We start from the raw sequence: 24672 nt of genomic DNA on the forward strand, positions 1-24672 counted from the left end.
AACGAGGCAGAAGAAAGAATTAGTGATATAGAAGACCAAATGACAGAGAATAAAGAAGCTGAGCAAAAGAGGGACAAACAGCTACTGGACCATGAGGGGAGAATTTGAGAGATAAGTGACAACATAAAACAAAACAACATTAGAATAATTGGGATTCCAGAAGAAGAAGAAAGAGAGAGGGGAGCAGAAGGTATATTTGAGAGAATTATTGGAGAGAATTTCCCTAATATGGCAAAGGGAACAAGCATCAAAATCCAAGAGGTGCAGAGAACGCCCCTCAAAATCAACAAGAATATGTCCAGAACCCGTCACCTAATAGTAAAATTTACAAGTCTTAGTGACAAAGAGAAAATCCTGAAAACAGCCCGGGAAAAGAAGTCTGTAACAAACAATGGTAAAAATATTAGATTGGCAGCAGACTTCTCCACAGAGACCTGGCAGGCCAGAAAGAACTGGCATGATATATTCAGAGCACTAAACAAGAAAAACATGCAGCCAAGAATACTATATCCAGCTAGGCTATCATTGAAAATAGAAGGAGAGATAAAAAGCTTCCAGGACAAACAAAAACTAAAAGAATTTGTAAACACCAAACCAGCTCTACAGGAAATATAAAGGGGTTCTCTAAGCAAAGAGAGAGCCTAAAAGTAGTAGATCAGAAAGGAACAGAGACAATATACAGTAACAGTCACCTTACAGGCAATACGATGGTACTAAATTCATATCTCTCAATCGTTACCCAGAATGTTAATGGGCTAAATGCCCCAATCAAAAGACACAGAGTGTCAGAATGGATAAAAAAAAAACAAAACCCATCTATATGTTGCCTACAAGAAACTCATTTCAGACCCGAAGACACCTCCAGATTTAAAGTGAAGGGGTGGAAAACAATTTACCATGCTAATGGACATCAGAAGAAAGCGGGGGTGGCAATCCTTATATCAGATCAATTAGATTTTAAGCCAAATACTATAATAAAAGATGAGGAAGGACACTATATCATACTCAAAGGATCTGTCCAACAAGAAGATCTAACAATTTTAAATATCTATGCCCCTAAATGTGAGAGCAGCCAACTATATAAACCAATTAATAACAAAATCAAAGAAACACATCAACAATAATACAATAATAGTAGGGGACTTTAACACTCCCCTCACTGAAATGGACAGATCATCCAAGCAAAAGATCAACAAGTAAATAAAGGTCTTAACTGACACACTGGGTCAGATGGACATCACAGATATATTCAGAACATTTCATCCCAAAGCAACAGAATACACATTCTTCTCTGGTGTACATGGAACATTTTCCAGAATAGATCACATCCTGCGTACTAAATCAGGTCTCAACTGGTATCAAAAGATTGGGATCATTCCCTGCATATTTTCAGACCACAATGCTCTGAAGCTAGAACTCAATCACAAGAGGAAATTTGGAAAGAACCAAAATACATGGAGACTAAACAGCATCCTTCTAAAGAATGAATGGGTCAACCAGGAAATTAAAGAAGAATTGAAAAAATTCATGGAAACAAATGATAATGAAAACACAATGGTTCAAAATCTGTGGGACACAGCAAAGGCAGTCCTGAGAGGAAAATATATAGTGGTACAAGACTTTCTCAGAAACAAGAAAGGTTTCAGGTACACAACCTAACCCTACACCTAAAGGAGCTGGAGAAAGAACAAGAAAGAAACCCTAAACCCAGCAGAAGAACAGAAATCATAATGATCAGAGCAGAAATCAACAAAATAGAAAGCAAAAAAACAATAGAACAAATCAATGAAACTAGGAGCTGGTTCTTTGAAAGAATTAGTAAGATTGACAAACCCCTGGCCAGATTTATCAAAAAGAAAAGATAAAGGACCCAAATAAATAAAATCATGAATGAAAGCGGAGAGATCACAACTAACACCAAAGAAATACAAACAATTATAAGAACATACTATGAACAACTACACAAAGAAATTTGACAATCTGGAAGAAATGGATGCATTTCTAGAGACATATAAACTACCACAACTGAACCAGAAAGAAATAGAAAACCTGAACAGACCCGTAACCAGTAAGGATATTGAAACAGTCATCAAAAATCTCCAAACAAACAAAAGCCCAGAGCCAGATGGCTTCCCAAGGGAATTCTACCAAATGTTTAAAGAAGGATTAATTCCTATTCTCTTGAAACTGTTCCAAAAAATAAAAATGAAAGGATAACTTCCAAACTCATTTTATGAGGCCAGCATCACCTTGATCCCAAAATCAGACAAGGATCCCATCAAAAAAGAGAACTACAGATCAATATCCTTGATGAACACAGATGCGAAAATTCTCACCAAAATACTAGCCAATAGGATCAACAGTACATTAAAAGGATCATTCACCACGAACAAGTGGGATTTATTCCAGGGCTGCAAGGTTGGTTCAACATCCACAAATCAATTAATGTGATACAACACATTAATAAAAGAAAGAACAAGTACCATATGATATTCTCAATAGATGCTGAAAAAGCATTTGACAAAGTACAGCATCCATTCCTGATCAAAACTCTTCAAAGTGTAGGGATAGAGGGCACATACCTCAATATTATCAAAGCCATCTATGAAAAACCCACCACAAATATCATTCACAATGGAGAAAAACTGAAAGCTTTTCCGCTAAAGTCAGGAATACGGCACGGATGTCCATTATCACTACTGCTATTCAACATAGTACTAGAAGTCCTAGCCTCAGCAATCAGACAACAAAAGGAAATTAAAGGCATCCAAATCAGTAAAGAAGAAGTCAAACTATCACTCTATGCAGATGATATGATACTCTATGTGGAAAATCCACAAGACTCCACTCTAAAACTCCTAGAACTTATATAAGAATTCAGTAAAGTGTCAGGATATAAAATAAATGCACAGAAATCAGTTGCATTTCTCTACACCAACAACAAGACAGAAGAAAAAGAAATTAAGGAGTCAATCCCACTTACAATTGCACCCCAAACCATAAGATACCTAGGAGTAAAGCTAACCAAAGAGGCAAAGAATCTATACTCAGAAAACTATAAAGTACTCATGATACAAATTGAGGAAGACACAAAGAAATGGAAAAATGTTCCATGCTCCTGGATTGGAAGAACAAATATTGTGAAAATGTCTATGCTACCTAAAGCAATCTACGTATTTAATGCAATTCCTATCAAAATACCATCCATTTTTTTCAAAGAAATGGAACATACAATCCTAAAATTTATATGGAACCAGAAAAGACCTCCAATATCCAAAGGAATATTGAAAAAGAAAGCCAAAGTTGGTGGCATCCCAATTCTGGACTTCAAGCTCTATTACAAAGCTGTCATCATCAAGACAGCATGGTACTGGCACAAAAACAGACAAATAGATCAATGGAACAGAATAGAGAGCCCAGAAATAGACCCTCAACTCTATAGTCAACTAATCTTCGACAAAGCAGGAAAGAATGTCCAATGGAAAAGAGAGCCTCTTCAATAAATGGTGTTGGGAAAATTGGACAACCACTTGCAGAAAAATGAAATTGGACCATTTCCTTACACCACACAGGAAAATAGACTCAAAATGGATGACGGACCTCAATTGTGAGAAAGGAATCCATCAAAATCCTTGAGAAGAACACAGGCAGCAACCTCTTTGACCTCAGCCACAGAAACATCTTCCTAGGAACATCGCAAAAGGCAAGGGAAGCAAAGACAAAAATGAACTATTGGTATTTCATCAAGATCAAAAGCTTTTTCACAGCAAAGGAAACAGTTAACAAAACCAAAAGACCACTGACAAAATGGGAGAAGATATTTGCAAATGACATATCAGATAAAGGGCTAGTGTCCAAAATCTATAAAGAACTTAGCAAACTCAACACCCAAAGAACAAATAATCCAATCAAGAAATGGGCAGAGGACATGAACAGACATTTCTGCAAAGAAGACATCCAGATGACCAACAGATACATGAAAAAGTGCTCCACATCACTCGGCATCAGGGAAATACAAATCAAAACCACAATGAGGTATCACCTCACACCAGTCCGAATGGCTAAAATCAGCAAGTCAGGAAATGACAGATGCTGGCGAGGATGCGGAGAAAGGGGAACCCTCCTACACTGTTGGTGGGAATGCAAGCTGGTGCAACCAGTCTGGAAAACAGCTTGGAGGTTCCTCAAAATATTGAAAATAGGGCTACCCTACGACCCAGCAATTGCACTACTGGGTATTTACCCTAAAGATACAAATGTAGTGATCCTAAGGGGCACATGCACCCGAATGTTTATAGCAGCAATGTCTACAATAGCCAAACTATGGAAAGAACCTAGATGTCCATCAACAGATGAATGGATCAAGAAGATGTGGTATATATATACAATGGAATACTATGCAGCCATCAAAAAATGAAATCTTGCCATTTGCGACAATGTGGATGGAACTAGAGGGTAGCATGCTTAGCGAAATAAGTCAATCGGAGAAAGACAACTCTCATATGATCTCCCTGATATGAGGAAGTAGAGATGCAACATGGGGTGTTAAGGGGGTAAGAGAAGAATGAATGAAACAAGATGGGATTGGGAGGGAGATAAACCATAAGTGACTCTTAATCTCATAAAAGAAACTGAGGGTTGCTGGGGGGAGGTGGTTTGGGAGAAGGGGGTGGGGTTAAGGACATTGGGGAGGGTATGTGCTATGTTGAGTGCTGTGAAGTGTGTAAACCTGGCGATTCATAGACCTGTACCCCTGGAGATAAAAATACATTATAGGTTTATAAAAAATAAAATTAAAAAAAACAACAACAACCCTAAATGTTGATTATCTACAACAAAAAGCTAATAAATATTCCTCTGGAAAAAAAAAATTCTCTCCTTCTACCTCTGCCCCCATCCCCCTCCTCATGCCTGGTTCTTCTTATAAAAATAAAATAAAAACTTCAAAAATAAAAGTAGAATCTGAAAACCCTAGTGGAGATGAGGAGAGATTGTTGGGCCAGGGGGTGGGATGGAGGAAGAGTGGAGAGGGGCAGGAGAAGGTGGCAGATGAAAATGTTTGAGGCCTGGGGTTTGACTTAGGATGACCATGGGGAGAGGGTCTCTTAGACATTCCCCTAAACAGAAAAGGCTCCATGTCCTGTGGCATGGCTGTTGGCACCAAGTTCAGCCACATCCTCCTTCTGTAGCTACACATTCTGCACTGGTCAATGTCAGTCCAGGCATCCAAGGGTGCATTACATTGGAGGTTCCCCAAAGGCGTTGGGCATTGGGGAACCTTCTAGCCAGAGGCATGGTAAGGGCTGTGCTGGCTCTTTCCTGGCTCGGCAGCGTAAGTGGGTTTAGTTTGGTCCATGGATGAAGAGCCAGGCAGGGACAGCAGCCAGGCAGGGACAGAGATAGTTATCATAGAAAATAAAATGGGTACAGGGGAAGGTAGGAGGCCAGTAGGAAATCCCCAGATGCTTCTGGCCCCTGTGTGCTCCTCAGGGAGAGGGAGCCTGAGGCCCTTGCATCTGGGGTATGGTGGGACAGAGGTCCATCTCACAGTGCTTGGAGCCCAGACAACTGACACCTCTGCTCTGCTCACAGGGGTCTCCCCCACAAGCCAATTACCCGTCTGCTTTTCTCCTTGAACTTCCCAGCGCAGAAGATCACTGCACCTGCCATGCCATGTGCTCCCATCATCAGCCACATCCTAACTGCCTCCCCTCGGGAGTCACTGCTCCTCAGCCCCAAGTCACAACTACCCTCTGAATTTGGGACAGCCAGCAGCAGATCCTTGCATGTGGGAAGTCCATTCACCCTAGAGTGCGGGATGATTTGTCAACCTACAGGTAGTGGACATAGTTGCAGTTTCTGGCAGTTCAACCTCAGGGGATGGCTTTCTGAAAAACAGAAAGTGAGATCCTACCGTGCAGCTGGTTTATACCCATGGGTTCTGTGACAGCTGCTCTGACAGGTCCTGGGGTTGGAAGTCCAAAGGAGCTGTGTCTTGCAGCCAAGGGGTCACACAGCTGGTGGGGGAAGCAAGGGTCACAGTATGACCAGTCACTCCCGCTGTGATGGAAGTGGAGGAGGGGACACGGGGGGAGGCAGTACTCAGAAGCCGGCAGTCGAGGTGGCACTGAAGGATTTTCAGCAAGACACCAGATGACATGAAAAAGAACAATGATTCTCAGAAAAAAAAAAAAAAAAACAGAAAGAAGATAATCTCTGGAAACAGACTGCTGCCCTCAGGTTTGGGGCCAGCAAAAAACCAGGGTGAGAGGACCAAAGGTACGTACATTGAGGGAGAGATGCCAGGAGGCGACAAGGGAAAAGACTGATGTTAAACTTATATCTGTGGCCATTATTCTCCCAAGAAGTTGTACTGGATCTATCACCTACATACAAACATCCCACACTACACACACACACACACACACACACACACACACAGTCAGGTAGGTCAGCCTCATCTCACGAGTACCAGCACTCCATCCAGTCTTCTGAGTTACCTGTGGTCTCCTGCATCTCATCCCAGTGCTCCCACACGTGCTGGAGGCAGCTCTTACAGTTTCCGTTTGAGATCCATGAGGAACTCGTTCACTTCTCTATCATTTTCCATGTCTCTTAAGTCAGCCTCTGGGATGAATCACTGTTCTGTTTTTGTTCTCTACGTCACAGAGACAAGATATCTGTTGAAGCCAAACAGCCAGGACCCACTGGTGCTTTCACTGGGTGGCTCAGTTGGTTAAACTTCTATGGGCCTTCAGCTCAGGTCACGATCCCAGGGTTCTGGCAAGGAGTCCCTCATTGGGCTTCTTGCTCAGCAGAGTGTCTGCATCTCCATCTGCCTGCATCTTCCCCTGCTTGTGCTCTCTCTCTGACAAATAAATAAAATCTTTTAAATAAAAAGAACCCTGGCTTCAAAGGAACACATCATCCTGTCCTGACCAGTGAGAAGGTCTGCCCCATCTTACTTTCCCCTCAGGAAAGAGGTCGGCCTCTGGTTTTGTCATAATTAGTTCCCCCCCACCATCCACCACTGCCATCCATCCCACTCCTTCCTTTCTATCTCCTAGTCCTGCTCTGTCTTGTATGTCCTGCCCTGGCTTCTGGGCTCTTGGGTGGACCCGCTTCCATTTTTTACAAAAACTCAGTTGTTCCTTAAATCTTGAACACTAGATTCTTTTTATTAAAAGATTTTATTTATTTATTTGATAGGCAGAGATCACAAGTAGGCAGAGAAGCAGGCAGAGAGAGAGAGGGGGGGGGAAGCAGGCTCCCTGCTGAGCAGTGAGCCCAATGCAGGGCTCGATCCTAGGACCCTGGGATCATGACCTAAGCTGACGGCAGAGGCTTTAACCCACTGAGCCACCCGGGTAGCCTGAACACTAGCTTCTTTAAGTGATATAGCACAGTGATCAAAAATAGCTGGGCAGCCAATCCGGAGACTGCTAGATTTACACAATAAAAACCAAGACAAGACCCCAGGATAGATGAGGAGGCGGATGAAAGCAGCTACCCAACTGAAAGTCTGAATCCTTTGCCTGGGTTCCAGACCTGACTCACTTCTCTGATCTGGGACCCGGATCCAGAAAGAGAGGCCAGGTTCCAGTGAGGAGGAAGTCTTCAAGTGCACAACAAATGCAATGATTCTTGCTGGCCTTTTCCAAGAGCTACATGGCCATTTACTAGGGTGAGTATATGCAGAAAGGCAGAAACCACCCAGACATTCATGTGGTATAAGTAATCAAGTGACATCATCCCTGGAGAACCGAAGGATCATCATGGCCCTTTTGTTGAAGGAGTGAATGGTGGGGGACGTGAGAGCAGGGAGCAGGTAACAGTGTCCAGGTCTCATTCAGAGCAGTGTCGTGTGGCTCAGGAAACCTTCACAGTGGCCACCTCACATTCCTGGGATTTGTAACAGGAATGACCAATCTTGGCAGTAGTGAACTTCTTGTGGGTTGGGGGCTGTATAATAGGGAAATTCAGTATAATCCTCTTACACTGTCTTCCTGACTTTACCGGGAGGGAGAGAGTTACAGCTGAAGGCACTTTAATCAAGGTGCATGGCCAGTGCCAGAGTTCGTTTTCCCACTGGTTACTCTGATAAATGTAGATGACATCTTGTCGGAGTTAGTAAGCCAGAGAGCAGGGTGTGAGTGCCTGTTCACTAGTAAAACGTTTTATTAGGGCTGGTAGCATTTATTAAACCACTTAGCAGCTGCTTTGGGGTAAGCTGTTTTCTGTAGGCAGCCTTGTACTTCCTGAGCTGGTCCATGTTCTGAGCTCCCCACAGATGCACAGAGTGGAAGCAGGACCCTCCAAGGAGGGGCCTGGTGAGGGTGCCTCTAGGACCAAAGACTGTTCTCAAATATCCCTCTGCTGGTGGCCAGTATCTCTTCTGGGCAGGCTTGATGGCCTCATTCATGAGTCTGGTTACCAGGCATTACCAGATGTCATGGTCAGAGGAACCGTCAGAGATAGGAGACAGATTCAGGCTTACCAAAATACTATCCAACTCAGAATTCAAATTGATTTTTTACACTTTTCCTGGTAGATGTGAAAGCCCTTCCAGACATATGACTTCAGAAGCCCTGGGATGCCATATGCTTCAGAAGCTCTGGGCTTCTGCCTTCAACCCTCTCCATAAAAGCTTTGCCTACCTCTTCTATGAAGTTGGCTACATCCATGCCAACTTCATCCCACCACTGTGGCAACTTCCATGGGAAAGCCAAAGCTCCCGGTAAGGGAATCCAACTTCTTAGAGTCATCTCCTTTGTGGAGAATACTGATGACTGCAGACATCATGGGTATGAGACACTTGTTGGTCCAGAAGCCAGGTCCATCCTTAATCACAATGGTGACCTTGCCCTGCTTGGAAGGAGTGCTACAGTAGAAGCATGTGTCCTTAGATTTTGCGGGGGAGGGGGGGTTGTGATCATCTCCAGGAGCTGCATCTTGTCCACAGGAGAGAAGTAATGTCTGCCAATCACCTGCTCAGGTCTTTGTCTGACAGTGGCAACTTCACTGATTGGGAGAGATGATGTGTTACTGGCAAAAACACAGTGATCTGGAATCATCCTTTCTACTTCCTTTAGCATCTGTGCTTAAGACCAAGGTCCTCAAAACCAGCTTTGATCACCTTTGGCCTTCAACTGGCCTTTTCAAAGGTCTAGGAATTGAGCTGCCTGGTCAGTTGTTGAATGGAGTCCCCTTGAGATGATGTTAGGGTTTTCTTCTTCACTTTATCCTTCAGTCCTTTGAACCCTTGTTGCTGTCCTCAGCCCAGCCCATCTAGTGAAGCATAATTAGATACAGTCTTTAGGCACCAATCCTTGGGGATTTGGGCGATGCAGGCACCCATCAGCCCTGCACCAAGAATGGCTTGATGCTTAACCTCCTTCTGTGGTGCTCCATGTTGATTCTTCTTGCACAGGTCCTGACCGTGGTAAAGTCCCATCAAAGCCTTTGATTCTTTGGTCTTTGCAAGTTCTCCAAATTTCTGAGATTCAGAGATAGTCGGTGTCCTTCCCTTGCTCGGTTCTATTCTTTATTCTTTACCTGACAGGTTATCTTTAGATATGCAGGATAAAGAACTTTGGTTTGCTCTTCTACCTTTTCATCCTTCTTTTGTAAATCTGTTGCGTGACAAATGGAATGCTCATGGCTTGTGATGGTACTTTTTGTACCAACCTCTTGTGTGTTTTTGGAGAGATTTTCTTATCAGCTAGTCGTTTGGCAAAAGTAGTTGCAACTTCTTCTAGATATTCAACTGTCTGTTTCTATTTATTTTAGAGAGAGAGAAGGCCTGAGAGCATGCCTGAGTGGGGCGAGGGGCAGGTGGAGAGAATCTTCAAGCGTGGAGCCCCACATGGGACTTGATCTCACAACCTATGAGATCATGACCTGAGCCAATACTAATAGTCGGACACTTAACAGACTGAGCCACCTCCACTGGAGGTTTTAATCCTGGTCCCAGGGGTTCCTCCAGTTGGTCAACCCCCATTCTCCCAGTGGCACTGTCAGGCCCTTCCAGGTTCCCTCCTCCCAGGGACAGACCCGAGCTCCCACCCATTTCCAGGTCTATGCCTGGGGCTTCCTTCTTAGACAGATTACCTGCAACTACTAAGCTCTCATCTCACCCTGGGCCTGAGAACTCCTATCCCTTACGTTTTTTTTTTTTTTTTTTTTTTTTTAATCCTCCGAGTCTTCCAGAGTATGCACTTGCTGGAGAGAGACTATAGACAATCAGGCCAGAACCCTTTAAATGCGTGAATAGATGCCTATTTGGAGTTTCCTGCTATCCTCCTTCCATGTCCTCAAATAGAGATGGGCCCTGTGTCTGGCACAGGCCTCCTCCAGTTGTCCACAGCCTTTGGATGGTGAGGATTTAATGACAGCATGTGCTATGTGAATGTGTGGAGTGTCTCTTTGCCTCATCCCAAGTGAATTAAGGGCTCAGTGGATGGAGGCAGGTTGGGGATGTGTGGGATCTTCTCAGTCTTTGTATCAGGTTAAGGTCACAACAGCCAGAAGCCACTATTGTCATCAAAGATAAGGTTGTGATTAGGTTTCCCCTTTGTGGGTGACTGAAATGGTCACAATGATGAATGCATGAACATGAGGTGGAACCTGTGGAGTCAGGAATGTCTGGCCATGCCTGCTTGTCCAGGGAAGTGAGCCCTAAATCTCAAGAAGAACCTTCCCTCAGTTCCTTCTCCTCCTGGTATTTCACAGAATGAATTAGCTATAGCATGTGTTCATCCTATAATAGGAATGTGATAGAGAGACACAATCTATCTCCAAAGATCTCATGAAGTTGGAAGGATTTGGAAGGGTTTGGAAAGATTGAGAAGCTGTCACCCTGATGTCCCATTCACTGCCAAGTACTTTAGTGCATGTTTCTTACAAACAAGGAAAATACTTTCCTGGACCAACAAAAAATCACCAAAACAGATCTCACATCACTACAGTCCTACTCTCCCCCCCACAGACCCCATCCAACTGTCACAAATATTGTCCCTCATAGCTAAAGGGTCTGTCATATCTCAGTATTTTCAGCTTCCTCCTTGTGTGGAAGGTGGGGGTATAGAGTGTTTTCTTTGCCTGCTTTTGTTGATGAGTTTAATTTGTATGGGTATGTGGAGAGATTTGTATTCTGTGACCAATTCTACTGTATGTTACTCAGAAGTCCCCATTGGAACATTTGAAAGATTTAAAATTTTGTCTCAAAGGCTATTGGTTGTTGATTTTTGACAGTGGCTCAAAGGATCGAGTCTCGTGGAGAGAAACAGAAGTCTTCCACCAGTATTTTAAATATATGCTCCTGTTTTGGTATTTAGGTGGCTACTATATTTTTTGCTGTGAGAAACAGCACTACAGGAAGCACGCTACATCTACCTGCTGTTTGGAAATTACTACCCAGATGGGTTCTAATATGGGGATTGTAGTGTGGTCGGGCGAGCACATCTTCCACTTTTCCAGATAGTGTGAAATTCTATTTTAAAGGTTGATTTGATCCCATAATGCAAGGAACTTCCTGTCATTCCATTTCTTGGGCGTTGATAGGTGTTGATGGGCTTAAAAATATTTGCCACTGTTACAAGTGGGTGAAAGTATCTCATTGTCTTTTTCTTTCTCTCTCCTTCAGTTTTTGTTTTATTTTATTTTTAAGGATTTTATTTATTTATTTGAGATAGAGAAAGAGTGAGAGTGAGACCACGAGCCAGGAGAGAGAGGGAGAGAGAGAAGTAGACTCCCCACTGAATAGGGAGCCTGACATGGGGCTCAGTCCCAAGACCCCGGGATCATGACCTGAGCTGAAGGTAGATGCTTAACTGACTGAACTGCTCAGGCACCCCTCTCCTTCAGTTTTTAAATGCACACTCACATACACAAATACACACACAGATTTGGGATGTAATATTGTATTCATTTTAGGTGCACAACATAATAATTATAAATACCTTGAAATGGTCACCACATTAAGTTTAGTAAACATCCATCACCTTAATAGTTAGAGTTTTTTTCTTGAAACAAGAAATTTTAAGATCTAGTGTCTTAGCAACTTTCAAATATACAATTCAGTAGTATTAACTGTTGTCACCATGCTATAACGTTAATCCCCAGAATTTATTAATCTCGTAGCTGAAAGTTTGTACCTTGTGACCACCTTCACCCATTCTTAGTGTCCTTCCAATTAGAGTTTTCTTGATTATTGTGAGATTTTCAGTCTTTTCATAGGGTTATTTGCCATGTATTAACTCCTCATATCATTTTCCCTGCTTCTTTGGAGAACCAGACCTGTCCCAATTTATTTGCAGGAGGTGATTCTATCCTCTGAATACGATCCCTTGTACATGGGGGAATAAGGCACCTTTTAGAAGGAGATATTTCTTCTGTGAAGGCTCACTGTGCCCTGAAGGAGATGAGTCAGTGGGTAGGGATGACAGGAGAGTGAGGGCTGGAGGTGGAGGTTCAGGGGAAATGAGAAAGATTCTCCTTCCTGGTATAGTTGTTTGTGTGCCGACTCTCAGGATCAGGTTGACTGCTTCACAGTTGATGTCTGAATGATCTTTAAATTCTGTTTCCACTCAAAATCAGCAGAATCACTGGTTTTATTTACTCCATAACATGGAGGGAGACTGAATTTCTACTGGGTTATAATGCAAGATTCTGAAATCACTTGACCTTTCAAAAATAAGATGTTTATGTAAAGTATCCACTACAGAATAAGTTACTAAAGGAAGATGTTGTAAATATAATCTATTTCATTTTTATGTATTTTTGTTTCAAGTTTTTGTTTAAATTCCTCTTAGTTAACATATGGTGTAAAGCATTTTCAGGAGTAGAATTGAGAGATTTATCACGTACATTCAAGACCCAGTGATCATCACAGTACATGCCCTCTTTAATTCCCATCACCCTTTGTGCCCATCCCCCAACCACCTGCCCTTCAGCAACCCTCATTTTGTTTGTTCTGTATAGTTAAAAGGCTGTTTAATGGTTTGGCTCTTTCCCCCACTATGTTCATCTGTTTCATTTCTTAAATTCCATGCAGTAGTGAAATCATACAGTATTTGTCCTTCTCTGACTTATTTCTTGCTAAGCATCATGCACTGGCTCTATCCATGTCCTTGTAAATGGCAAGATTTCATTCTTTTTTTTTTTTTTTTTAAAGATTTATTTATTTATTTATTTTAGAGAGAGAAACAGTGAGAGCAGGAGGGAGAGAAGAGAGAGTCTCAAGCAAATTCTGTGCCAGGTGTGGATCCCAGTGCAGGGCTTGATCTCACAATCCTGAGGTCAGGGCATTAAGATTACCACCTGAGCTGAAACCAAGAGTCGATGCTTAACTGACTGTGTCCTCCAGGTGTTCCAAGATTTCACTTTTTTAATGGTTTAATAATAGTCCATTGTGTGTATACACCACAACTTCTTTATCCATTCATCTGTTGTTGGACATTTGCTCTCTTTCCATAATTTGGCTATTGTCCATAGTCCTGCTACAAACATTTGGGGTGCATGTGTCCCTTCAAATCATTATTTTTGTATCCTTTGGGTAAATACCTAGTAGTGAAATTGCTGGATTGTAGGATAGCTCTTTTTAAAATTTTTTGAGGAACCTGCGTACTTTCTTCTATAGAGGCTGCACTGGCTTGCATTCCCACCAACAGTGCATGAGGGTTCCTCTTTCTCAAATCCTCACCAACACCTGTCATTTCCTATGTTGTTAATTTTAGCCATTCTGAAAGGAGGAGGTGATATCTCATTTTAGTTTTGATTTGTATTTCCTTGCGGTGAGTGATGTCTAGCATCTTTTCATGTGTCTGTTAGCCATCTGAATATTTTCTTTGGAAAAATATCTATTCATGTCTTCTGCCTATTTCTTATCTGGATTATTTGGGTTTTGGCCATTGAATTTTATAAGTTCCTTATGGATTTTGGATACTAACCCTTTATCACATGTCATTTGCAAATATCTTCTCCCATTCTGTGGGTTGACTTTTAGTTTTATTGATTCTTTCCTTCACTGACAGATGCTTTTTATCTTGAGGTAGTCCCAATTGTTCATTTTTGCTTTTGTTTCCCTTGTCTCCAGAGACATGTATAGAAGAAATTACTATGGTGATATCAGAGGTTGCTGCCTGTATTCTCCTCTAGGACTCAGATTGATTCCTGTCTCACATTTAGGTTTTTCACCCATTTTGAATTTACTTTTGTGTATGATATAAGGAAGTGTCCAGTTTCATTCCTTTACATGTTGCTCTCCTGTTTCCCCAACACCATTGGTTGAAGAGACTGTCTTTTTTCCACTGGATATTCCTTCCTGCTTTGTTGAAGATTTATTGACCGTGTAGTTTGGGGGTTTACTTCTGGGTTTTCTATTCTGTTGCATCAATTTGTGTATCTGTTTTTGTGCTAGTATCATACTGTTTTGATCACTAAAGCTTTGTAATATTACTTAAAGTCCAAAATTGTAATGCCTCCAGCTTTGCTTTTCTTTCTCAAGATTCTTCTGGCTATTCAGGATCATTTCTGGTTCCATACAAATTTTAGGATTGTTTTAGTTCTATGAAAAATACTGGTGGTATTTTGATAAGGATTGCATTAAATGTGTAGATTGCTTTGGTAGTATAGACATTTTAACAATATTTATTCTTCCAAACCATGAGCATGGAATGCCTTCCCATTTCTCTGCATCATCTTCAATTTCTTTCTTAAGTGTTCCATAGTTTTTAGGGTGCAAATCTTTTCCCTCTCTGGTTAGGATTATTATGCACCACAAATTCCTAGGTCTCTCCTTATTTTAGGCGCAATTGTAAATGGGATTGTTTTCTTTATTTCTATTTCTGCTGCTTCATTATTAGTGTAAAGAAATGCAACAGATTCCTGTATGTTGATTTTTGTATCCTGTGACTTTACTGAATTTGTGTATCAGTTCTTGCAATTTTTTGGTGGAGTCTTTGGGTTTTCTACATAGAGTATCATGTTGTCTGTGAAGAGTGAAAGTTTGAATTCTTCCTTGCCAATTTGGATGCCTTTTATTTCTTTTTGTTGTCTGATTACTGTGACTAGGGCTTTCAGTACTATGTTGAATAATAATGATGAGAGTAGACATCCCTGCCTTGTTCCTGACCATAAAGGAAAACCTGTCAGGTTTGTTTCCCATTGAGGATGATATTAACTGTAGGTCTTTTGTATGTGGCCTCTATGATGTTGCAGTATTGCTGCCTTCGATTTCTACTTTGTTGAGGGTTTCTATCAAGACAGATGTTGCACTTTCTCAAATGCTTGTTCTGTGTCTACTGAGAGAATGATATGGTTTTTACCTTTCTTTTATTAATATGGTATATCACGTTGATTGATTTGTGAGTATTGAACCACCCTTGCAGCCCAGGAATAAATCCCCCTTGATCATGGTGAATGGTTCTTTCAATGGATTTGATTTGCCAGGATTTTGTTGAGAATCCATGCATCCATGTTCATCAGGGATATTGGTCTGTAATTCTCTTTTGTAGTAGGGTCTTTGTCAGGTTTTTTGAGGTATTGAGGTAGTCCTGACTTCATAGAATGAGTTTGGAAGTATTCCTTCCATTTCCAGTTTTTGAAACAGTTTGAGAAAATAAGTATTAACTTATTTTGAAATATTTGGTAGAAATTTACCTGGGAAGTCTTAGGCCCTGGACTCTTTTGGGAGATTTTTCAATCTCTCTTCAATTCCTTCAATTCAATTCTCTTCAATTTCCTTGCTGGTTATTGGTCTGTTCAGGTTTTCTATTTTTTCCTGTTTCAGTTTTGGTAGTTTATACATCTCTAAGAATGCATCAGTTTCTTCCAGATTGCCTTATTTATATAGCTGCTCCTAATATGCTCTTACCATTATATTTATTTATTTTTTTCAGCATAACAGTATTCATTGTTTTTGCATTACACCCAGTGCTCCATGCAATCTGTGCCCTCTCTAATGTATTTCTGTCCATTGCTGTGAGTGGGGCGTTGAAATTCCCTACTATTGTTGTATTATTGTCAATGCATTTCTTTAATTTTGTTATTAATTGGTATATATAATTGGTTGCTGTCATGTTAGGGCATATATATTTATAATTGATAGATCATCTTGTTGGACAGACCATTTAAGTATGATACAGTGTTCTTCCTCATCTCTCTTTTTTTAAGATTTTGTTTTTAGTATCTATACTGCCTAGAGCAATCTATGCTTTTAATGCCATTCCAGTCAAAATTTCACCGGTATTTTTCAGAGAGCTGGAGCAAATAATTCTAAAATTTTTATGGAATCAGAAGAGACCCCGAATCACTAAGGAAATGTTGAAAAGCAAAAATAAAACTGGTGGCATCATGTAATCTGATTTCAAGCTTTACTACAAAGCTGTGATCACCAAGACAGTATGGTACTGGCATAAAAACAGACACATAGACCAGTGGAACAGAATAGAGAGCCCAGATATGAATCCTCAACTCTATGGCCTATAATTTTTGAGAAAACAGGAAAAATTGTACAGTGGAAAAAAGATAGTCTCTTCAATAAATCGTGCTGGGAAGACTGGACAGCTATATGTAGAAGAATGAAACTCAACCATTCTCTTACACCATACACAAAGATAAACTCAAAATGGATAAAAGACCTTAATGTGAGACAGGAATCCACCAGACTCCTAGAGGAGAATATAGGCAGTAACCTCTTCGATATCAGCCACAGCAACTTCTTTCAAGATATGTCTCCAAGGCAAAGGAAACAAAAGCAAAAATGAACTTTTGGTACTTCATCAAGATCAAAAGCTTCTGCACAGCAAAGGAAACAGTCAACAAAACAAAGAGGCAACCCACAGAATGGGAGAAGATATATGCAAATGACTTTATTTATTTGTTAAAGAGAATGAGAGAAAGAGCATGAAACACTCTCACTGTAAGAAGACTCGATTCCAGGGCCTCAGGATCATGACCCAAGCTGAAGGAAGATTCTTAACTGACTGCGCCAAGGCATCCCTTTCCTCATCTCTTATTGCAGTCTTTGGTTCAAAATCGAATTTGTCTGATATAAGGATTGCTACCCCAGCTTTCTTCTGATGTCCATTATCATAATAGGTAATTCTCCACACCCTCACTTTCAATCTGGAAGTGTCTTTGGTTGTAAAATGAGTCTCTTGTAGATCGCATATCGATGGATCTTTGATACCCTGTGTCTTTTGTTTGGGGCATTTAGCTCATTTACATTCAGAGTAACTATGGAAAGTTACAAGTTTAGTGCCACTGTATTACCTATAAGTCACCATTTTTGTATATTGTCTCTTTTCCCTTATGGTCTATGCTATTTTGGGGCTCTCTCTTTGCTTAAAAATCCCTTTTAATTTTTTTGCAGGGCTGGTTTAGTGATCACAAAATCCCTTAGTTTCTCTTTTTTTTGGAAGCTTTTCATCTCTCCATCTATTTCAAATGACGGTCTTCCTGGGTAAAGTATGCTTGGCTGTATACTTTTCTCATTTACTACCCCGAATATTTCTTGCCTGTCCATTCTGGCCTGCCAGGTCTCTGTGGCTAGGTCGGCTATCAGTCTAATGTTTCTACTGTACATTAGGGACCTCTTGTCCTGAGTTGCTTTCAGGATTTTCTGTTGGTCTCTGAGATTTGCACGTTTCAGTATTATATGTCGAGGTGTTGATCTATTTTTATTGATTTTGAGGGGTGTTCTCTGTGCCTTCCGGACTTGAATGGCTGTTTCCTTCCCCAGATTAGGGAAGTTGTCCACTCTAATTTCCTCCAATATACCTTCTGCCTCTCTCTCTCTCTTCTCTTCTTCTGGGATCCCAATTATTCTAATATTATTTTGCTTTATGGTATCACTTATCTCTCAAATCCTCCCCTCATGATGCAATAGTTGTTTATCTCTCTTTTTCTTAGCTTTCTTTTTCTCCATCATTTTGTCTTCAATGTTGCTAATTGTCTCTTTTGCCACATTTGTCCTTACAGTAGATCCTCCATCTTTGATTGCTCCTCATTAATAGCCTTTTAAAAATTTCAATATGATTAGATTTTAGTTCTTTTATTAATCCAGAAAGGGTTTCTCTAGTGTCTTCTCTGCTTTTTTCAAGCCCAGTTAGCATCCTTATAATCATTCCTCTGAACTCTAGTTCTGACACCTTACTTGTATCCATGCTGGTTTCACTTATACTCCTACGAACACATAGGAGAGCTTCTGTTATTCCCTTTCCAGTCCACCCCTTTCCATAGATACCTTTAAAATGCTGTCAGTTTGATGCATATATAAGGCAAGCCCATTGTTCTTCATGTTATCTTGATTACTTGGGATGTGTTTAATGATTTAATAGGCTTATTAATAGTCAAAATAAATGAATAAATCCTTTATAAAAAGGGGGTGTGTCTCTGCGTGGCTCAGTCCATTAAGCATCTGCCTTTGGCTCAGGTCATGGTCCTGGGATCCTGGAATTGAGACCCACATCGGGGTCCCTGTTAAGTGGGGAGCCTGGTTTGCCCTCTGCCCTTCTCCTGACATGTGCTTGCTCTTGTTATCTCTCTTTCAAATGTACATGAATAAAATCTGTACAGTCTATGACTTGTTCTAAGCATTTGCCCAAATCTTAGGAGAATAAGACTTATTCTTATACATTTGTTGGAGCTTTTGGTGTATTCTGGACATGGACCTTTTGTTCATGAGGGAATAAATAACTTTTAGAAGCAGATCTGTTTATGCTGTGAAGACTCACTGTGCTCTGAAGACTCACTGTGCTCTGAAGGAGGATGACAGGAAAGTTAGTGTTGTAGGTAGCAGATCTGGAGGATCCGGAAAGATTCTCAATTCCATCTTCCCAGAATATTTGTTTATATTTGGCCTGTCAGGATCATGTTTGAGACTGACAGATAACAGTTTGAAAGTAGATTTTTGAGTGACCCTTAAAGTCTTTATTTCCATAAGAAATCTGACAGAATCACCACATATATTTACCCCATAGAGTGGAGGAAGAGCAAAATTCCACGAGTTCTTATGGGATATATAACAAATTCCAGGTGTGCCTGGGTGGCTCTGCTGGTTAAGCATCTGCCTTCAACTCAGGTCATGATCCCAGGGTCCTGGGGTCAAGCCTCCTGCTAGTCTCCCTGCTCAGATGGGATCCTGCTTGTCCCTCTCCCTCTGCCTCTCCTCCCCAAATCGGGCAAGAGCACATGCTCTCTCTCTCTCAAATACATAGATAAAATTTTTTAAGAAAAATTTAAAAAATTCCAGGGAGCCAGAGTGGCTCAGCCAGTTAAGCATCTGCTTTTAGCTCAGGTCAGGATCTCAAGGTTCTGGGATGGAGCCCCCGAACTGACTCCCTGCTCAGTGCGGAGTTTGCTTCTCCCTCTCCCTTTGCCCCTCCCCCTGTTTGTGTTCTCTCTCTCAAATAAATAAAATCTTTGAAAAACTAGTCAATAATCAAGGAAACAAATTTCAAATTAATGAAATGTTTTATAATAGATGTATGTTTATTTAGGTATATGTACATGGTCACAATCTATTGAAGAAAACAAGCACAAATTTGTCATTTTTTAAAAAATTCAATGAGATTGTTTCCCACTACATAGAAAAAAATGCCCGAGGTTCTACAGCTTTAAACAATCTTTTTGTTGGTACTGTCTGCAAGGATATGGTCATGATGCAGAGAAGAATCTGATATTGCACAACCAAAGGACAAGATGGAAACCATTTTCTCCATTGAGATTTCTAGGTCAAGCATTTAAATATCTCAGCACAAGAATTCCATCACCTAGCACCAAATATTCCATCACCTATCACATAGAATATGCCAAGGAAAGTGCTGAACAGGAGAGCCACCAAATGCAAGAAGGGACACGGGGGGTTCCTTGTCCTGCACCACGTGGTCAGACTGAAGTTTCTGGATTTATAAGCTTGAAAGTGCTGGTGGATTGAAAATAAACAGCATCTCATCCAAAGGCAGCTGGTCCAAAGCTGGTCCTACTGTCAGGAGATTCTTGGTGGACTTGGCAGCCTAAGAAAAGAACAGGTGTTTGTCTCCATGGCTGAGGGAATCCTGGGTATCCCTTGTCCCGGGGCTGCCCTTCACCAGCACTCTCCACCCCAGAGCCCAGCCCTCACCCAGGGGCATGCATTTCCCTTCCAACCATGTCCCCAGCCCTGGGTCCAGCCACCTTTATGAACCTCCTTCCTCCTGAATCAAATCACTGAGTCAGTCTCAGGCCCTGTTATCGATGGTCTGGAATCAGGACCAAAAAGATTAAGAAAACAATGTGCTCATGTGACTCAGATTCTGATGCTCCCTCTCATAGCCGGCCCTAAAGGCCCTGCTAGGGGATCTGACAGAGTACAGGGTCTGCACTTGACACCTCTAATCTTAGGGAACACTGTGGGCAAAGGTCCTTCTTTTCTCTTCCTCCTGGCGAGTAGCACGCAGAGCTCTTCGTCTGATAATCCTGCCCCCATCCCATCCATTCCTGGTCGGGCTCAGCTGGGAGCTCACAGGGGAGCTCAGTTAGCCCATCCCCCCAGGTCAGCTCTGCTCAAAGCTGGGGCTGCTCAGGGGCTCAGGATCTGAGGTATGCAGGAAGCTGGCTGCCAGGGATGGCACCAGCCTCAGTCAGGGTTCCCACTGCATGGAAAACTGACCTCCTTCTAGTTCGATCATGCATAGTCTTTACTGGGGGCTTGATGCCTTACATGAGAAGACACTAGCCACATTCTGGGGGAACATGGCCCTACTGTCCTGTCCTTTGCGATTGTCTGCAGAGGCCTTCCCACTCCCTCTTCCTGGAATTAGACACTGGCCTCTGTTCTTGTAACTGCCTGGATGGAATCCCCTTCTCCTTGAGATGTCCCAATAAGCCACCATGTTGCTCATACTCAAAGGGGAGTACGTCCCATGCTGTGTGTCCCTGCTGTCCCCAAACCACCCACCCTGGGTCCAAACTGACTCTCTCCAATGGAGAACAGGGTCAGAGCCAGGCCCGACTTCTGTCAATCCCTTTAGGCAACAGGCCTTAAGTAGTGGTGTGGGCCGCTCCCCTCTCCAGTGGCCTTAACAGTGAGTGAAGTCATGTCAGAGCTCAGGGCTGAGCTTGTCCAAGCTGTTGCCAACATGTGATATGAGATCTTGAGATCTCATTCACCTGGTCCCATTGCTCTGTGAGAAGGTTCAGACAGTGGGCAGGGGTGAGGCTGGGAATTCACTGTTCCTTGTGCTCAAACCAGGCCATCTGCCCCTCCATTCCCTCTCAAACTGCTCTCACTACCTGTCCTTCTAAAGAAGTTCCACACAGAGTGTCGATTTTTGATGATTATGCAAATTATGATGACAACGATGATGATGACATCGGGGTTCAAGATGACTATCCAGATGTTCATGGTCTGGGCCACATCTGGCTGCGTTGTTGGTGGCGCTGAAATGAAACTGCAAGAATCAGAGACCCAGTTGGGACCCCAAACTGGGGGAGGCTTCCTCAGCTCCTGCTGGCCCAGGTGCATCCTACCAGGCAAACAGTGTCTATCACTGTCCTTGTGGTGGCTGCTGTGACCAGTCCTGATGTCGGGAGGGAGGAGGGATGCGCCCTGTCCCCCAGGGGCTCCTCCAGCCAAAAGGGGAAGCAGGGTTTGCAATGTAAGCAGTCGCTCCTGCTGTGACAGACAGGCGGTGACGCAGGACAAGGATGGTGAAAGGGACAGTCCAGGTGGCACTGAAGGATTTCCAGCAATACACCAGGTGGCATGGAAAAGACAATGATTCTCAAGAACAGGGTCAGTAAAAACACCATTTCTGGAAAAGACTGATGCTCCCCTGTTTGGGGCAGCAAGAAATCCAAGAAATGCCTGAGTACAAAGGTACATGCAGCGAGGAAAAAATTCCAGGAGGTGGGAAGGGAAAGGAAGGATGCTAGAACATTCCTGTGGCCATTATTCTGCCAGGAACATTTGCCATGGATGGATGAATATCTCTCTCTCTCCCTCAGACACACACACACACACACACACACACACAATTCCACACTGTGGGTAGGTCAAGGTAATCTCAAGAGAACCAGCACTCCATCCAGTCTTCTGAGTTACCTGTGGTCTCCCGCATTTCATCCCAGTGCTCGCATACGTGCTGGAGCCACCTCTTACAGTCTCCGTTTGATGTCTGCGCAAGGAGCTTGGTCAGCTCCAGTCATTGTCCAATATACCCTTGAACTGTTTGCCTCCAGGGGGAGCCCTGTCCACTTTCCGTTCTTGGGGTCAAAGAGGTAGGTTAACCGCTCATTGAAGACAAACCGCCAGGATCCTCTGGTGTGTCTGTGGGCTCCACGCTCACACATCAGGCTGCCCTGCATGGTGAGAGAATCTGCCCCCGCCCCCACCAGGGAAAACAGGTCAGCCTCTGGTCTTGAGCAATCCTTTGCCCCACCTGCTGCACACTCCTCAGCTCCCCTTCACCCTCCTGGTCCTGCTCTTGCTTCCTTGTCTTCCCTGGCTTCTGGGCCACATGTATGGGACCCAATTTGAAGTTTTACAAGAACACAATAACTCCCCAGCCCTGCCAAAGTGTTCTCCTTCTGCCCTGGGCCATGAGACTTACCACTCTTTATCAAAATCTCTGCTTTGATGTCCAGGAATTTCTTTCTGAGCTCTTCCCCCAGGACTTTTGGAGGCTCCCTCTCTGTCCCACAAATGCTGTGTCCTTCAGCTTCATCCCCAGAGGACCAACAGGTTTGACCTCCTTGCTCCCGCAGTCATAGAAAAGAAACTTGTTTCCGTTGACCTGGCCTTGAATCTCACACCATGATGGTCCAGGCCTGGGCTGAGATATGATGGAGAAATTGTAGGAAAGCAAGAGAGCAGCTGTGAAGGGAAAACAGTAGAAGCAGAGGTTGGGGCTAGAAGAAAAAGAGCAGCAGGCACCCCTCTGCCATGGAGGTGACAGCAGTGGCATCCCTGTAGGGCTGAGCTGGCAGAATAAAGACTACCCTTGCACAGCCCCCACCTCCAGCAGGAGAGGCTGGAACTCTTCCCCTGTTGGGATAGGATCAGGATGCCTCTGCCCGGCAGGAGGCCACATAGCCATTGAAATGTCCCCTGTGTCTATCAGGCTGATACTTAGCATCTCAGTCTTTCACAGAACAGGCATAGCAGGAAATGCCAAACACGAAACTAAACACATGTCCTCCAACTGTGCTCATGGACAGGTCTGGAGAACTCTTTATAGCAAAGACTTTGAGCTCATATACACAGAATAGATGCGCAGTTGGAGGAGGCAGGGTGTGAGGCATGGGTGAAACTGGTGAAGTGGGTCAAAGATAACCAACCCTCAGTCATAAAATAAATAAGTCCTGGGATGTGCTGTACAGCACGGTGACTATAGTTAATAACACTGTACTGTGTATTTGGACATCACTGAGATTAAATCTTTACAAAGAAGTTTTCAAAGCCTTCCTCAAACAAACAAACAAACAAACAAACAAACAAAAAGTTCTGATCCCAAGAAACGTGTTACTATGTGAGGTAACAGATGTTAATGAGGCTTGTTGTGGTGATCATCCCACACCCACAATATGCATAGATGTTGAGTCATTATTTTGTGCTTCTGGAACTAATATAATATTTTTTATAGTTCAACTAAAAACAAAAAAACCAACCCCGAATGACTCCTGGACGTAGGCCACCAAGGGGAGAGTGACTCTTTCTCATCTGTAGAAACTCTAGATCTACCCACATAAGCCTGAGGAAAATCAGTGGGAGGCGCCTAAACAGGCACACTTCCCCTCACTTGCTGACTCAGTTATCTCACGCAGGCCTCATTGCTGGGTGAGGTGGTTGCTTTCTGGAGCGAGTGAAGAATTTGTTTATTTTATTGTTATTTTCCTTTTTATATTCCTTCAAATTTTTAAAATTTTCTACCTGCACCTTGAGCTAAGAAAAGAAATAAAAAATTTAAAAAGTAATCTGAGTCATTAAAACAAGCCCGAGTCTTTTCCCTTGAGGTGTTTTGCCAAAAAAAGCAGGAAGAACAAGAGTAAGCTTCAAAACAAAGGATCAGAATCACTGTTTACTCGGTCCGAAAGTAAATTCATATAATAAACCACTTTTTCAACCATGACTCTTGTGTGTTCTTCTTACAACTCTTCCACCAGCTTACAGATATTTGGGAACAGGAGTAGAAAAACATTCTGAGAGATCTCCTCATGGAAATATTTGTGGTCGTTACAGTGACATCACGAAGTACCTTCATGTCCACTGACGGGTCACCCTGCAGCAGTGTCCACTCGTACTGGATGATGGCATGGTCATCCGTGCTCTCGCAGAGGTCCAAAACGTAGGTGGTGGCAAGATCACATCCTGCCCGGCCATGCTAAGTGGGGCTTATCCTTTTCTGTGAAAGAAAATCAACAGTTCACAAGAAAGATGATCCCCTATTTTTAAAAATAATTTATTTAAAGAAGTATCTTGTTGGGTAAAATAGATGTAGTCCGGCGAACAACTACTAAGAGATTGCATAGAAACTAGAAGTCATTTACTTGCTGGTTTTCATCAGATTCTCTTTACATAATGAACAATAAAATAGCAACATAGTAGGAATATGGACTTTAACTATAACGGTGGAGACGAGGCAGTGTAGAGTATCAGCTAGTGGCAGTAGCTAGAACAAGGTGGTGGGT

General features: G+C 42.5%; 1 pseudogene; it reads right to left on the minus strand.

The window, feature by feature from the left end:
* Positions 1-8164: 8164 nt before the first annotated feature.
* LOC132018726 (trifunctional enzyme subunit alpha, mitochondrial-like) lies at positions 8165-10069 on the minus strand (annotated as a pseudogene).
* Positions 10070-24672: the final 14603 nt, after the last annotated feature.

This window comes from Mustela nigripes, chromosome 5 (assembly GCF_022355385.1).
Source record: "Mustela nigripes isolate SB6536 chromosome 5, MUSNIG.SB6536, whole genome shotgun sequence".
Classification (NCBI taxonomy): domain Eukaryota; kingdom Metazoa; phylum Chordata; class Mammalia; order Carnivora; family Mustelidae; genus Mustela; species Mustela nigripes.